General features: G+C 36.9%; 1 protein-coding gene across 3 annotated transcripts in view; it reads left to right on the top strand.

The window, feature by feature from the left end:
* cadm2a (cell adhesion molecule 2a) overlaps nt 1-15,147 on the top strand; it is a 1,030,129-nt gene that overhangs the window by 436,034 nt on the left and 578,948 nt on the right. The window lies entirely within an intron of this gene.

Raw genomic sequence — 15,147 nt, 5'->3', positions numbered from 1 at the left:
TGGAAAGGAGGTGAAACAAAAATGAATTTATACATATATAAAATATGCGCACAACGTAAAATATCCTTCTTGAGCACCTTCTATCTGGGCGACTAAATAGTCAGGGGAAAAAAATTATTATATCTTAGTAATAAACCTTTTATGAAAGACTGAAAGGTTTAACGTCGCCTCTTCAAGTTCTTTCAAAGACAGAAAAGGGCGGAGCCTGAACTTGTGTAAACCAATCAAAACAACGGAGGGTGGGAAACTACTGTACACCTTTTTTTTTTATTTTTATAAAAATAAATAAATGAATTGACTAAAATAGCACACGCAAGGAAAACTGTGGAAGAAATGACAATGAAAACCATTAATATTGACCGATTAACAAACAGCAATACTTTTAACTTCAGCTTACTTCAAAAACGTTGATACTGTTCGATCAGCTTATTATAATAAACTCTGTGTTTTTGCATTTAAATTTGCGCCGTACTTGCAGTCCATGATGCGTGTTACAAATAAATGAATGGTCAGGATGACACGACTGTGATTGTACACAGTACTACACTATAAAGAGACACACTTCCACCTCGGATCAGCTGGTAAATAGGTTCAAAAGTGGGTAAAATGAAATTAAAACATACAGCAACAAAAATAAATCACTACAGATTGAAATAAAATGATTCAAACTGGCTTGGTCCGCAAAAAAAGAAAAAGAAATAGAAGAACAGTTACTTATAAACCTCTGTTTATACATCTGTCACAATAATTCCACTGCCAATAGATATTCTGAATATATATATATACACACAAATATCATCTGCTTTACATTAAACTCATCTTAAAACACAATTCTGCTGAGCTCCAGATATTAAGGTAATGATCTGATCATAAATGACGAACTGCTGATCGCCTCTGTAGTTAAGGTAGGTAGACTTAATAAACTGGGCATGACGTTAGAACCGGTATAATAGCCTAAGTAACTCTAGTCAATGTGCTCCACTGTCAGACTGAAAGGAGGATATGGAGGATGCTCAGGACAAACAGCCACCAAAAGGGGCTGGATGAAGGACTTTGATTACGATTAAAAAGACATGTTGCTTTGATTTGAATGAGGGGAGGGATGCTGCTGGTCTCCAGTAGTTCAGGTCTGATCTGAGAAAAAAACTCACAGGAAATGACATGACAGAGGGAGAGAGCAAGAATATTCAATTAATTTAAAGGTTAAATATCACAGTTATGTTCAGAATAGTTCACTAAAGTGCTACTAACTGAATACAATTTTTTGATATATTTCTTGTAGTCTTACATTCTATTGATAAAAAAAAAAAAAAAAAAAAAAAAAAAAACGTTTCAAATCAACAGATTAGAATGATTTCTGGGGGATACTCTTGATGCTGAAGACTAGAGTAATGATGGTAAAAATTATTTAAAGTATAATAATATTCCATATTACTATTTCGACTGCATTATACATCAAATGAATGAAAAATGCATGTTTACTTTATTTTTATTTCATTTCTCTTAAAAATTTTTTTTCATTTTTGGCAGTCTACTCATAAATTATTCATCATAGAGATTGTGGCTAAAAAAAGACAAGTTCGGTTCATTCAGCAATAAAAGTTATTCGATTTGCACTGTGGGTAGTACTCTATGCATACCGAAAATCTGCATGCTGCACATACTATACTCGACATAGTGAATGTGAACATGTTGTCCCAAACACAGCCTATATATCTACACAGTTCATGCAGGTAGGATGTGCTAAATCATTTTCAAGTCCTCACTTGCTGCCACGTGACGCCAGGGGCGGCAAAGGTTGTGAAATACCTTTATGAACAGCAGTATCCAGAATACAGAGCAGCTTCAATCTTCAAGAGCTACTCATGTCTTTGACTGGATCCTCTACTCTCATCTGGAAGACACCAATGAAAAACAAGCATTCGAAAAGCTTCCTTGTGGAAGACTTAACGCGATTCAAGAAAGCTTCTATCCCAATTACAGATCACTTGTGGCAAAGTTAAGGAGTGAGAGACCCATTTCTGGGATAGCCCCCGTAAGTAAGCGAGAGAAAACTCGGGATGCCGCCAATACATGACGCCGCCATACTTTCCCAGAAGGGCACCTGGAGTGAGCTGAACTCAGACCTGCTCGCTCTGGCTGCCCCTTTTGTTCAAGAGTGCGTGACTGACCTCATTACAGGCTATGATTCAATTTATTCATCCGCCTGTTAATAACGTAATTGTTCCTGCGTCGTGAAAAAATGTATGGGCAGCCAAGGCCACACTCAAAACAGAACACAACCTCGACCACCTAACTAAATGAATTCAGCTGTCTGTACTTCTACAAATATCAAATATCTAGGAGCAAGTATTCTTTGTTTGGCTGACTGGATAAAAATTCATCACTACCATATAAAAGCCGAGTAAATGTAAATCTGCTGGAGGATACCCCCTCTGACTTCATCCAGTTCTCTTCTCGGTCTTCCCTCTCCCATTCTCATGGATGTGTCGTCCATGTTCAGCTCGGATCCATTTATCAATCCAACAGAACAGCGTCCGTGGTGGAAATTAGTGAATGCCCGCTTCTTCTTGCTGCTAAAGGGAGAAAGGGGCACACATGGTTCACCTGGGCAGGAATGGAATTTATTCGCGAGGATGGAATTCTTATGGGATGGAGATTTGAGACATTTTGAGCTCTGAATGTTGCTTTTATGGATGTTTTCTTAGTACGATAACCTGCTGTATGCCAAAAGATCAAGAGTAATTTTGGTTTCTCGTGTTATGACCTCTGTAGAATTTTTGGTCATATCATTTATTCATCTCCAAATATTTTCCAAACTCGCATGAACTAGGGGGAAGAGATTTTGAAGAAAGCTTGTAGAAAGGTTGTTTTGTCCCCATTGACTCCCACAATAGAAAAAAATACTATGGTGGTCAGTGTAGTGACCCAAACAGGCTGGTTACAAACTTTCTTCAAAAATATCTTCTTTGTGTTGAGCAAAAATTCATACAGGTTTGAACTACTTGAGTGGTGAATAAATTACGACAGAATTACAGGCCAAACCTTTAACAACTGTATTATTAATAACTGTTTTAATATGATTAAATGTATAATTTATTCCTGTGATGCCAAAATTGAATTTCCCAGCAGCAATTACTCATTCTTCTGTGCCACGATCCTTCCAGAAGTCATTCTAATATGTTTAGTTGCACAAGAAACATTTCTTATTATTCTTATTCGTGTTATTGTTCTCTGCATAATATTTTGTGGAAACTGTTACATTTTTGTGACAAATATGATGTTCACAAGAAGATAATATCTTTAAAATATATATATATTTTTTTTTACTATTACAAATGTCTTGTATACAGCCAGAAGAAAAGAGGGACAAAAAGCAAGTCCTCTCAGTAAACCTTTATCTTGCACAGATGAATCATAGAGCTCATCAGAGCAGGAACATTGCAATTTGATCTCATGTCCACTTGAATAAACTCTTTAATCAAACAAATACGCTGTACATATTTCACACTGACCTTTTGAATAAAAAGTTTTCCACTTTGTTTTGCAGGCCCCACCACTTGAACTTGATAGCAACCAGCGCTTGTGGTGGCACACATGTGGTGGGCAGTCTGTCTTTTTAGGTAGCTCTTTCTACACAGACCCAAAAATCCATTTTCAAGCATTTGGACATATTTTCCCATTAATAAGTTTCTCCCACTCATACATCAGCTAAGGCACCTACTACATTTACACACAAGCATCAAGAAAAACCATTAGTGGTGTATTAGTAAAATGTTGCATCACCTTCTCCACCCGGGACCAAGCTGCCCTCTTCCTGCCTTCTCTTACAGAGACTCATACTCAGTGGGTCTTCCTCTCTTGGTTTATAGTCCTGCAAGGGGGATAATCAGATTTAGAAAGCAACTGGATGAGGTAGCTATTTTAATCCAAGTAAAGCTTCACCTTTGGCTCCACCTGGACTTCTCGGTCTGCTAGGCCTATGTACACCCACGTCCACCTTCTTCCAGGTGTTCGTTCTAGACCGTGAACCCGTACAAACAGTCATGCTTGAGAACACTGCTGTCAGGTTTGGCACAAAAATCGTGTGGAGGTCACTCGCAAATGATCTGCTATAATTACATTATCCTGTTGTCCCATACCGGGTTTGTGGCACGTCTCGATCTTGATGAGGAAGTTTTCTTTCTATATACTTCCATTCTAAAAACACAGATAATCAATGAACAAAAATGACAAACCATAACCGATGGACAGGCTCAAGCAAGTGACATACTGACGCCCGTCCTCTCCTTCTTTCTTACTCCAGCTAAAGTTACCGTCTCATCTTTCACCAAACAGTAAGTGTTTGTATGTGCTTGTGTTGCACATCTACATGTTCAACATGTGCATTGTTGCATCATAACTAGTTTTTTAAATAACCAGTCACGGTAAGTACTAAATAAACGTAGCTGTATTCCTATCCAGTTACCGAGAAAACGTGGCAATCATTTAATGATTCTTACATCTGAATATTTATTCATGTTTATCATGTGTTTTAAATCTGTAACCTCGCCATAATCTCAGACATGACAAGTGATGAAGTCTGGATTTATGGTGTTCGGGATTAAATTATCGCTTCAATTAAAGAGATTATGATTTGAAAAAGCTCGTTTAGTAATCAGCTGCAAGGCTAACTCTCCGCCTCTGGAAATATTAGAAATGTTTTCAACTGTTAATCGTAAGTGCATCAAAAAATATTTAATTAGAAAGTGGATCAGGTAAACTTGTAATCTGTGAATCTATTACATTTGTTTAAAAAAACCGCAACATGTTTGTTTGTTCATGTGGACAAGCTGTACTAGAAAAGACTTAGTGTACTTGCAAATAGTGTGTCACTTTCATAGTAATTTATTGACGGGAGATGCAGGACAGATATTAGGGCAGAAAAAGCATGATAAAATATAAATTAGATCATCACTGCTTCTTCAGAAAACATCACATTCTCATTAAAGATCAGTCTTAGCGATGATAATTCCATTCACTCGTAACCCCTGTTAGATAAATGAAAGATGTTGTTTTACCCCAATGCTGCTTCTTGGAGGAAAATGTGGATTCTATATTTGTGTGTCTATATTTGAAAGCAGACTTAAATAATTTCTGATCACTTAATGTCAGCATGAAATTAACTGCAAAAATCACTCTTTTTATTTCTCAATATGCTATATATCTATTCATCTGTGCATGCTTTCATTGTTAGCATTTTTCAGTTTTAAACCCTCCACAATCAACCCCCACAAACTCCCACATCAATGACACTGAACTACAATCAACAACCGGTTGGAGTATTTTTATTTTTAATAATCTGTTGTGCATCACAATACAGAAGAAATTATCTATCGCTTATTTCCATTTTATTGCAATTTTAATGATCTATCATTCTTCATTTTGTAAGGTAAAATGAGGTAAAATTAGGAGGTCAAATGCCGTAATTTGGTAATCTATATATTTTTTTTAAACAGATGTGTTTGGATCTTTTCCTGTGAAGCAACTGTAGAAGCGCGGCATAGAGCCTGGCTCTTATTGAATACCTATGACGCACTAGCAATGTGCCATATTGTACCTGTAGACACCTTCACTTGGTCAAATCTGGGGAAAAATATTTTTTTCATTCTAGCAACTTGCTGACATTTTCTGCAAATAGTGTGTCAGACAAATCATTTTTGTTATGTTAATATCATTTAAAAAAAAATTAGTACAGCCAAAACTTGCCATATCAACTTTTATGATTTATTCAAAAACAAAACTGTAGACTTCAAAGTGTTTTAAGTCTCGCAGAGAGATTTTTGAAGTATCTCCAATTAACAGACTTGAGTAGAATAGGAAGTCTCGTTTGTCTCATGTACGTTGTGTGGGAAAATGATGAAGGGAATGTGTAAGAGCACCTCAGTTTCCTGTGTTGTAACTCCAATTCCCGCCTTTAGCCTCAAACAGTGAATTATTCAGTGCGCCCACAATCGCAGCGACAGAGAAAAAGAGACAGGGAGAAACAGATAGGTTATCGTAATAATAAAAAGCAAGAGGAACGAGAAGAACACTATAGAAGAAATTTTGCTTCTAAGTGTGTGTGTGTGTGTGTGTTACCTGCGCGCAGTATGGGTATGCTCCCCAAGCTTCGTGGAAATAAGGTACCTGTAGCGCTGATGCTTGGTGTGCGCATTCTGGTGACAAAATGACGTGGGACTTTACTGCAAAAAGCAAGAATGCAAATGATTAGTCAACTATAGTCAAAATAAACAGAAATGTTATGTTTTAGTGAAAATACTTTTCTCCAAAATCTTTGCTCTTTGTTGGAGCAGAAATTCTAACCACTTCAGCATAGCAACAAAGTGGCTCAAATCCAATGGTGTAAGTTTAGGGCGGCTATATGTTTGTTCGTCCAATAACAAGCTGGCGAGGTATTTTGGAAATCTGTTTTAAAGCATTCATTACTTTAACTTTTTTTAAGTTACATTGCACCTTTTCACCTCAAAGTCAAGCATAGCATCAAGGCAAGTGCTAAAAGTTTTATGCATCCTTTATATGAATATATGTAAATTGATCGCTTTTAATGCATCAATATATCATTTTTACGGTAAGTTTTTTAGTTTAGCTGTTAATTATAATGCAACAGTATAATTTGCTAAACTTATATTTGTGGAAGATAAAAGACATACTGGAGTTTAGAATGTGAGGATAAAATGATGAACCTATTTTTAGTAATTACTTTTAATCTTAACATTAATCTAGCAGTAGCACGCCCGTGTCTGTGGGTTTGTGTGTAAGTGTGAGTACCTCTGCAGGTGGTAGATTTTGTGTGTGTACTGTCCTCTTCTCCATCCTTCTCATGTTCATTCTTCAACACTTCCACACTTTCCTCCACTGCTCGCTCTTACTGGCTCTCCGCCACGGAGCACAGTTGCTCCCATCTGATACTGTTGCCAATCATCAATACCTCCACAATCTCAAACTTCAAAAGCTTGTTTTATTCTAATTATGAGGCATGTTTGGACGCTACTGTTCATTAATCTGGTTTCTCCCTCTATCTCACTCTGCCTCCCTCCCCTCTCTCTCTCTCTCTCTCTGTTTACTTCCTCTTCTGTTAATCTGTGATGAATAAACAAGAGCTTATTTCATATCTTAATCACATATATGCATGTAGAGATTAGTATAGTACAGTATAGAATATATTAGAATATAAACACATGCATGCAATTCACAATATACATTTGACATATGGGTTTTAATGGGCATGACAATATAAAAAGAGAAAACCATATTATGTTGCATTTTTTTCAGAGATGCAATAGAAGATCCATTTTAGGCGGGGGCCATCCCTTATGGGGCCCTATGCAGAATTTTATTTAGGGGCCCCTCATTGCTTGTACATTCACACAAATCTAACACACCCATGATCAGTTTTGTTTGGTGTAACGTTGCTTACATCATACTATTGTTTGCCTGGTATGGTTTTACTCTTCTGTGATTTTTATTTTTATTTTATTGTGACAGTTGCAAACACAGTTACAATTGTGGTCAGGCGGTAAATTGCAATTAACAATGTTGCTTAATGTATTAAATGGCATACTTAACGTGGTGTACTGAAAAGTAGCCAAATAAACCAGCAGCAGTGCATTTACAGAACATTTTATTATAAGTTAGAATAAATGTTAACAGCAGCATCTGTAAAATAACAAGTCTTGACCTATATCTAGCTAACTGATGCATGATATTGGAATATAATAATGGAATAGAATATATAAAAATGTAGGCTAAGGTAAATAATGTTAATCTGGTATCGGTTTATGAAACGGAAGCTTATTTTTATTACAAAAACATACCCAGGAAAATTGCTTTTTTACGCAGAAGACAAAAGTTTCATCAAGTTATATTATAAAATATTATATATTATAAAATATATTATATTATAAAATGTCTGTTCGCTGATGCTTTGATGTTCAAACAAAAAGATACCCTACCTTGACTATGAGGGTCTGGTCTGAACTCATCAGATCCAAAAGCAACTATGGTCGTAAGTTCTGTCACTACCAATAGAGTTCAATGAAATGAGAACGCACCACAGTTAGAACGTAATGAATATACAATAGCTCACTCAGGTCGAACTAAATTAAGATGGTTTTGTCTATCACACACAGACAACTATGTACTCTGACAGGAATCTCAGATAGCCCGATTTAAGAAAGCAGGATTTTACAAAGTAGGGGTGTGATCTATTATCTTACATGACATCCTTCACGCTGATAGTGGTATGATGAAGCTATGGAGAGGGAGAGAACCAATGTTATACCGCGGTTCACACCTATCACGTAGCAGCAACAACAAATCTCCGACAGAAAGCGACTGCTGTTGCTGCGTTCTATTTATGATGTGCTGACACAAATTCTAAATGGCTTTCAATGTTCGTTTTATCATGTCCAGTGTAGAAGCAGACTTAAAGCTGGGTATTCCATCCGATCGTGCACAGTCAAGATCCGCGCACCCTCTCAAGTATTGCCAATCACGGATCAATGCAGACGGACGAGGCTGACACACATTACGCTAATGCCACCTACTCTGACTTGTTTCTTCAGTATATCTCTCCTGATGTGGGCCGCGCGCCTGGCCTTTAAGCTGTCACGGTGCATCGTCTGGTGTAGACAACTTTGTTTTGGTATTTCGGTCCAACTCTGTTTTCTTTTCTTTTTTGAATATACTGACTTATATTGGTGTAATTTATTTATACTATTTGTATTTTTTGTGTAATTACTTGTCTGTCATGGTTAATTTTCTCATGTTACATTTATTAATGCAAGTAAATGCACTCACATTTTTATTGAATAAAATACAATTTTCCTATATATTTTATCATTGAAGGTTTATTTAAAAAAAAATCTAAAAAATCGTTCTCTTGAGATAAGTGTCTCATCACACCCCTACTCAAATGGAAATTGGGTGAATTGGGTGACTTGTTTATTATATAGGATGGATATTGTACACACACTTTCCATTACACACAGTAATGTTCAGACTCAGACAATAACAAAAGTGAATTAAATAAGCATTTTTGGACAAACCTCTTTAAGAATAAACTTGTTTTGCTGGTACATTTTAATAAAGAAAGAACTGCTTCCACTATAAAGAACATAGTTTTCATTGGAACCATCAATTCCAGTAATGAACCTGTTTAAGAATAGTGGGTCGGGTGTGTTAGACTAGAGATTTAGTGTCACGACACGCACGTTCACACTGTCAGCAAGCATGTACTCATAGTCAAGCCCGAACCTCAGCAGCCAAAGGCTCAAGCCAAAACACCCCTAGAATCTTGCACACAAAACAGCTCCGACTGTTTTGAATCACGAAAGACCATCCCTAAACACAGCATCAATCACACCTGGGGGTGGCATATTGGGTATTATTGAAGAGAGTGAGAGAAGAGAACAAGAAAAAGAAAATGGCGACACATAAAGCAGACTGCCTATTTATACCAGTGTTGGCGCGAGGAGGAATGACAGATGGAGGAGAAAAGGGAAGAGAAAGAAAGAGAGGGAGGAGAGTGAGGTGGCTTACTACTCAAAACCAGAGGGAACAAAGGATGTATGGATACAAAAATACATGAATGTATAGACAATGATGGATGGATGAATTCCCATGCTTCCTGACTGTGCAGGCGTGGACCATGTGTGTGGTTCTTGTATCTACATGCAGTCATCATTCCTCTTCCAATCAGAAATTTCCTCTGTCCTCAGCCAATCAGAAAAGTCAGTAGCAGAATGCGCCACTTTGCAGCACCCCCATGAGAATCCAACCTGGTACACAATATCATCCCATTCTTTCGTGCAGACCACACACAACAACAACAATATCATCAACAGCATAAGACAGGGTTTCATCTGCAAGATGTGCTATTTTTTGTATTAGTGTGCTACATATCTATTTTTTAAAGTGACACCGCATAAAAACTGCACCTTTTTTGAATGAGCAGCACGTGATGTGTGTAGGTTACACGGCAGTATGCTTAAGTCTCTGATTATAGTTCAATGGATGGTGATGGACGGCTAAAAAGATGTGAGCTCAGACTAACGCAGTGTTAACAGAGGGGAAAGGATGCCCACGCGCCAGCCAGTCTATAATGACAGACAGTTTATGGTCTTTTTGTGTGTGTGTGTATGATTATAAACAGGAAGAGGAAGAAGGGTAGAAATAAGGGAGTGTCATAAGGGGGCATAAACTGCCCAGCTGCCCTTAAGCAAGTAAGCTTTTTAATCCATCATTCCCTGCTGAATGAATGGACTCCAGGAATAGCATTTTGCCCTTGCTTTAAAAACAACATCCGCCAAATAAAATGTGTCTCTAAGGCTCTGAAAGCAGATGAAGGATCAGGGCTTTAATTCATGTGAGCTTATCTGACAAGAGCTGCTCTCTGCTCTCAGCGCCAAAAGAAAGTCGATTGTCATTATTTATTCGTGATTCTGCAAACATTTAGACTAATGACCGTGTGATTCCGGGAATCTGATGAATATATGAAGCACAAAGGCCAAATCTGCAAGGAAAGGAATTAATATCATGACGTGGTTTTGTGGGGTTTTTTTAGTTCAGTCAACAATATGTTGACCAAATGTTGAGTAAAATATTGTTCAATTAGTCCATTAACCGGGTATACAAATAAAGATTTTCAACTACATTTTAAAGAATGGTTATTTGACTTTTTAATTGCTTGCTTTGTTAGCTGTGCCAGTATGTGGCGACAAGTGACTTCCTTTTTGTGTGAGTTTGAATCATCCGGTTAATCAACTAATTCATTTAAGGTAATTACTTACCAGTAGGTCTTCCAAAAGCTTTATTTGTCTTCGGAAGACAATTTAAGATATTTCGATGAAAACCTGAGGCTTGTGACCGCTTCACTGATGGCAGTAAATAGTAAATAACGCTGTCCACGCCCAGAAAAAACTATGAAAGACATCTTTAAAATAGTCCGTCTGTCATCAGCGGTTCAACCGTAATGTTATGATTTTGTTTGTTTTTGTGTAAAGAAAACAAAATAAAAACTTTATTTATCAAACGCCACGGTAGCGCCACTTTGGAGAATTTATGCTTGAATTGAATGGAAACTGACACAAAAAGCGCGAGCGTAGGGCTGACGCTAATGACAAAATTTTCATTATGTGGTGGAGTAACCCTTCAAGCGAAGAAAAATTTAGCATGTCATTGAATCATTCATCAACCGATTCATTTTAAAAACACTCTGAGATGCACATTGCTTTTTTGCATTGACTTTGTTTAGGATTGTTACACTGGCGTGTATAAGTAGATCACAATATTGTGCCTAAAAGTACTTAATTTTACATGTTCGAATTTTCACGCACAATGTGCAAGCCTTCTGGTGTCAGACGATTCCAGTTATTTTTGTGTACAGTAATATAGTTACGTAATGTTTATTATCACATTATTTTATTATCATAATCATAAAGGTTTACTGCACTGGTGTTCTAATTGTTTATATATATATATATATATATATATATATATATATATATATATATATATATATATATATATATATATATATATATAATCTTGGAAATGAAATCTTAAGCACTGGTAGAAATAGCTTACTTCCATATTGAAATGAAAGTTGATATTAGCTTCTTTTTTATTGAACTTTTTAAATTCCAATCAATATTGTAATTGCAGTCTTGCTGAAACGATGGCTTTCTTGCTTGTGATACTGCTTATAAGAATACTTGGTTTATACGACATTTACAAACACTGCAGCGAAACAATGCTTCTCAAAATCGACATATTCATCTGGGTAAGCCTCTATGAATTATAGATCATCCTTTATAATGAAACGGCTTCCTCAAATGTCCATTTTCTGGGAAGGGGCACTGAAGCGGCCAATCATATTTTATGTGTGATCTCTTTATTGCTAATGACAGCATTTCAACAATAAGGATCATTACTCCGAATACACTAATCAATGAAAATGATGATGAAAGAGCGAAACTAGATATGTTCACCCAACCTTGGTTCATTCAACTCAATTTAAATCTAATCTGCTCAACATCCATTTAATTGTGCATTCTTAATGAATGAAATGCAACGGCTCTTTTTTAACCTTATAAACCCCACTGGTGCTAGGAAGAGACTTTTGACCTGAGAGGAAAGTCTTGCATTAAAATGTCTCTGCCCTAGACACATTTTATGTGACAGAACTGATTAGACTATTATCTAAATGGATCTTGGCTGACAGTACTGTTTTTTTGGAGAATATGCTGAGGTATGTAAAAATGAGTGCAGATGAAAAGAGAGGCCTCACAAGGTGGAAGCAGCCCTTTAATTTGCATAATCTGGCCCAGATAAGGGTTTGTCCCACAGGGCAGATCCCACATGCTCGTGGTCAGTCCAAAGTTACTAGGAAATTACTAGGATACGATTTATAAAGACATGAACAGCTGGAGTCAGGTAGTATAAAGGCAGCTGAGGTGATTTACGTGATCAGATGTTTAATCATGTGACTGGATCTTAAAAGGAATAGTTTATATATAGCTGAAATGTGTTGGAAACTCACCCACAGGCCATCATTTGCTCAGCAGTAGATGGCGAATGGGTGCCAAAAGGGCTGATGAAAACATCGCAATAGTCCAAAAGTAATAAACATGACTCCATTTCATGATTGATATCTTCTGAAAAGCTGAATGTATGTAAAAGACGAATTTATCAAAGCAGTTTAACTAAAAACTCTTCCCATTTGTCAGACATATTTGTTTAGAATTGCTTTGGGCTGTTTTCGCTTGTAAACAGTGCTTGTTCTTTGCGATTTTCACCTGATTCGAATTCATCAATTTTTTCGTGGAAAGAAAGAAAGAAAGTATGGCTTTTGGAAAAATATGCTTAGTGCACATGATTACTCCTCGTGCTGATTACATTTAATAGCTTACATTAAAATAACCCATTAGCCCAATGACCCATTACAGTAGTGTCCATTATGAAAAGTACAGTATCCTGTTGTTGTTGTTGTTTGTTTGTTTTTCACTACTCCTCTTTTAAAATTTGCACACTACAAAAATTGGTACGCATCATTGACATCGTGTCCTGAAGGTACCTGGGAAGTTGGCCTTTTTTTTTTTTTTTTTTTTTTGACTGTGCATACGTGACTCTTCACATATTAGATTAATCATAAAATATGTTGGCTAGCATGCAAATCTGGTCAGCATGCTGGCAATGTTTTTATGCGATCATTCTCACGCTGAATGCTTTCTTCAGAGCCTGATGATTGTGCGCTGACCGAGTGGCATGCTCTGCTGAAACAATAACACCGGTTGTGGGTTTGAATCCAGTGTGGCTTAAAAATCCTAACAGTGTTTTGTGCTTTTGAGAAAAATAGAGCTTTCGACTGTTTGGTGTGCTGTGCTTTGATGAGCATACTGTAATTGCAACTATACTAATGAACTGTTTCTTATAAACGCCGCTTTTTCACTTCACAGGATGCTATTAAGAAGACTGAGTCGTGTGAATTATTGTGATGTTTTCATCAGTCGCTTGAACCCTGGCAGCACCCATTCACTGCAGAGGTCCATTACGGCAAGTAATGCTAAATTTCTCCAAATCTATTCCTTTAAAGCTGCAGTATGTAGTATTTGCTAAACTTGACAACAGAACTCCAACCAAGCCAGTCATCGCTAAGAAAAAAGGAACGCTTGGAGAAAAAGAATATTCTGATTCTGATTAGGTCAGAAATGACGACCGTGCCTTTAACGCTCAAAATAAACTGATCATCTTAGCGATTGTCGCTTTCATTTTGCCACCTGAAGCATAAACACGAAAGTCTCCGCTTTTTAACAGATCGCAAAAGTGCTCGAGCCTAGACGACGCAGAAAAGCCGCCGAGAGAAAGAGAAGCAGAAGGAGGGGGTATCAGGTAACTCGTTAGATATTCACCGACCAGATCGCTGAATAGAATGACACGCTAGAGGATCATGGGAAATGAGAAGACCGGGAGACTCAGGGAATGCTCAGTCTGAACGGGCCAGAGGAAAGAATGAGAGACAGAGAGGAAGCAAAGATGTGAGAACTGCTGACAAGGCCAAAAGCACAGTTATTAATATTGGCGCGATACCGAGAGAAGTGATGCATTAGTGTTTCTGCACGGCTGTATGGGGATCAAACAGCATGAGAGGAGAAAGATTCATCCTCTTGCTGAGATAACTGAGTCATAAGTGACTGAATGACAGAGCGGCGTGCAGATCTGTGGCTTAGTGCACATGGAGAGCATCACCAAGCTGCATCGTGATTCCTCTGCTGTCAAACCGCTAAGACTGAGTCATCTGAACCCAACACATGCAAATCAGCGATCGACATCACCAGACACACACACACACATAACAGACCTGAAACAATGTTTGGATTCAGTGTCATTACCAGCTGCCACTGCATGCTGTACACAAACACACACACACACACACACACTCAATTTGCACTTACCTCCTCCACAGAAATCGGTAGGATCACTTCGACAAGCAGAGAACAAGAAAAACAAATTATTTCAAATCCACCAATAATATTTAAACTGACAGTCATTTTTCTAATAGCTGCATTTATTAATTAAAACAGTAAGAAAGAGTAATATTGTGAAATACTATTAAAATTCGTTTTCCTTCTCATATATTTTGTGTAGATTAATTATTCCATTTTTTTTACTGTTAATTAATTAAACATTTCTTTGTGAAAACTGTGTTTTCCTTCCTGTTATTTCTTAGACCTAATAGAAAGATTCAAATATTTTGAAGCATTTATTCAAATAGTAATTTAATAACATTTTTTTTACGGTTATGTTTGATGAATTTAACAAGCCCTTTGCTGAATCAAATGCTCAATTTCTTTACAAAACCTAAACTTTTGAACGGGTATACATATATTTTAATATAAAACATGTACTGTATATAAAAATACAATATATAAATATATACAAATAATATGTTTTTAAAAATGTAACTTAAACGTAAAGCCATCTTCTTCACACTTCTTCATTGCTTTTTGAATATTTATCGAATCGCCAACAGTTTCTAATGTGTGAGACATTAGAAACCCGCTTCTTCTACTGCTTTCAAAGCAGTTTAGTTGTTTTTCCATTTAT

The sequence above is a fragment of the Puntigrus tetrazona genome, chromosome 10, assembly GCF_018831695.1.
Source record: "Puntigrus tetrazona isolate hp1 chromosome 10, ASM1883169v1, whole genome shotgun sequence".
Lineage (NCBI taxonomy): Eukaryota > Metazoa > Chordata > Actinopteri > Cypriniformes > Cyprinidae > Puntigrus > Puntigrus tetrazona.
This window is presented reverse-complemented; position numbering and strand designations above follow the sequence as displayed.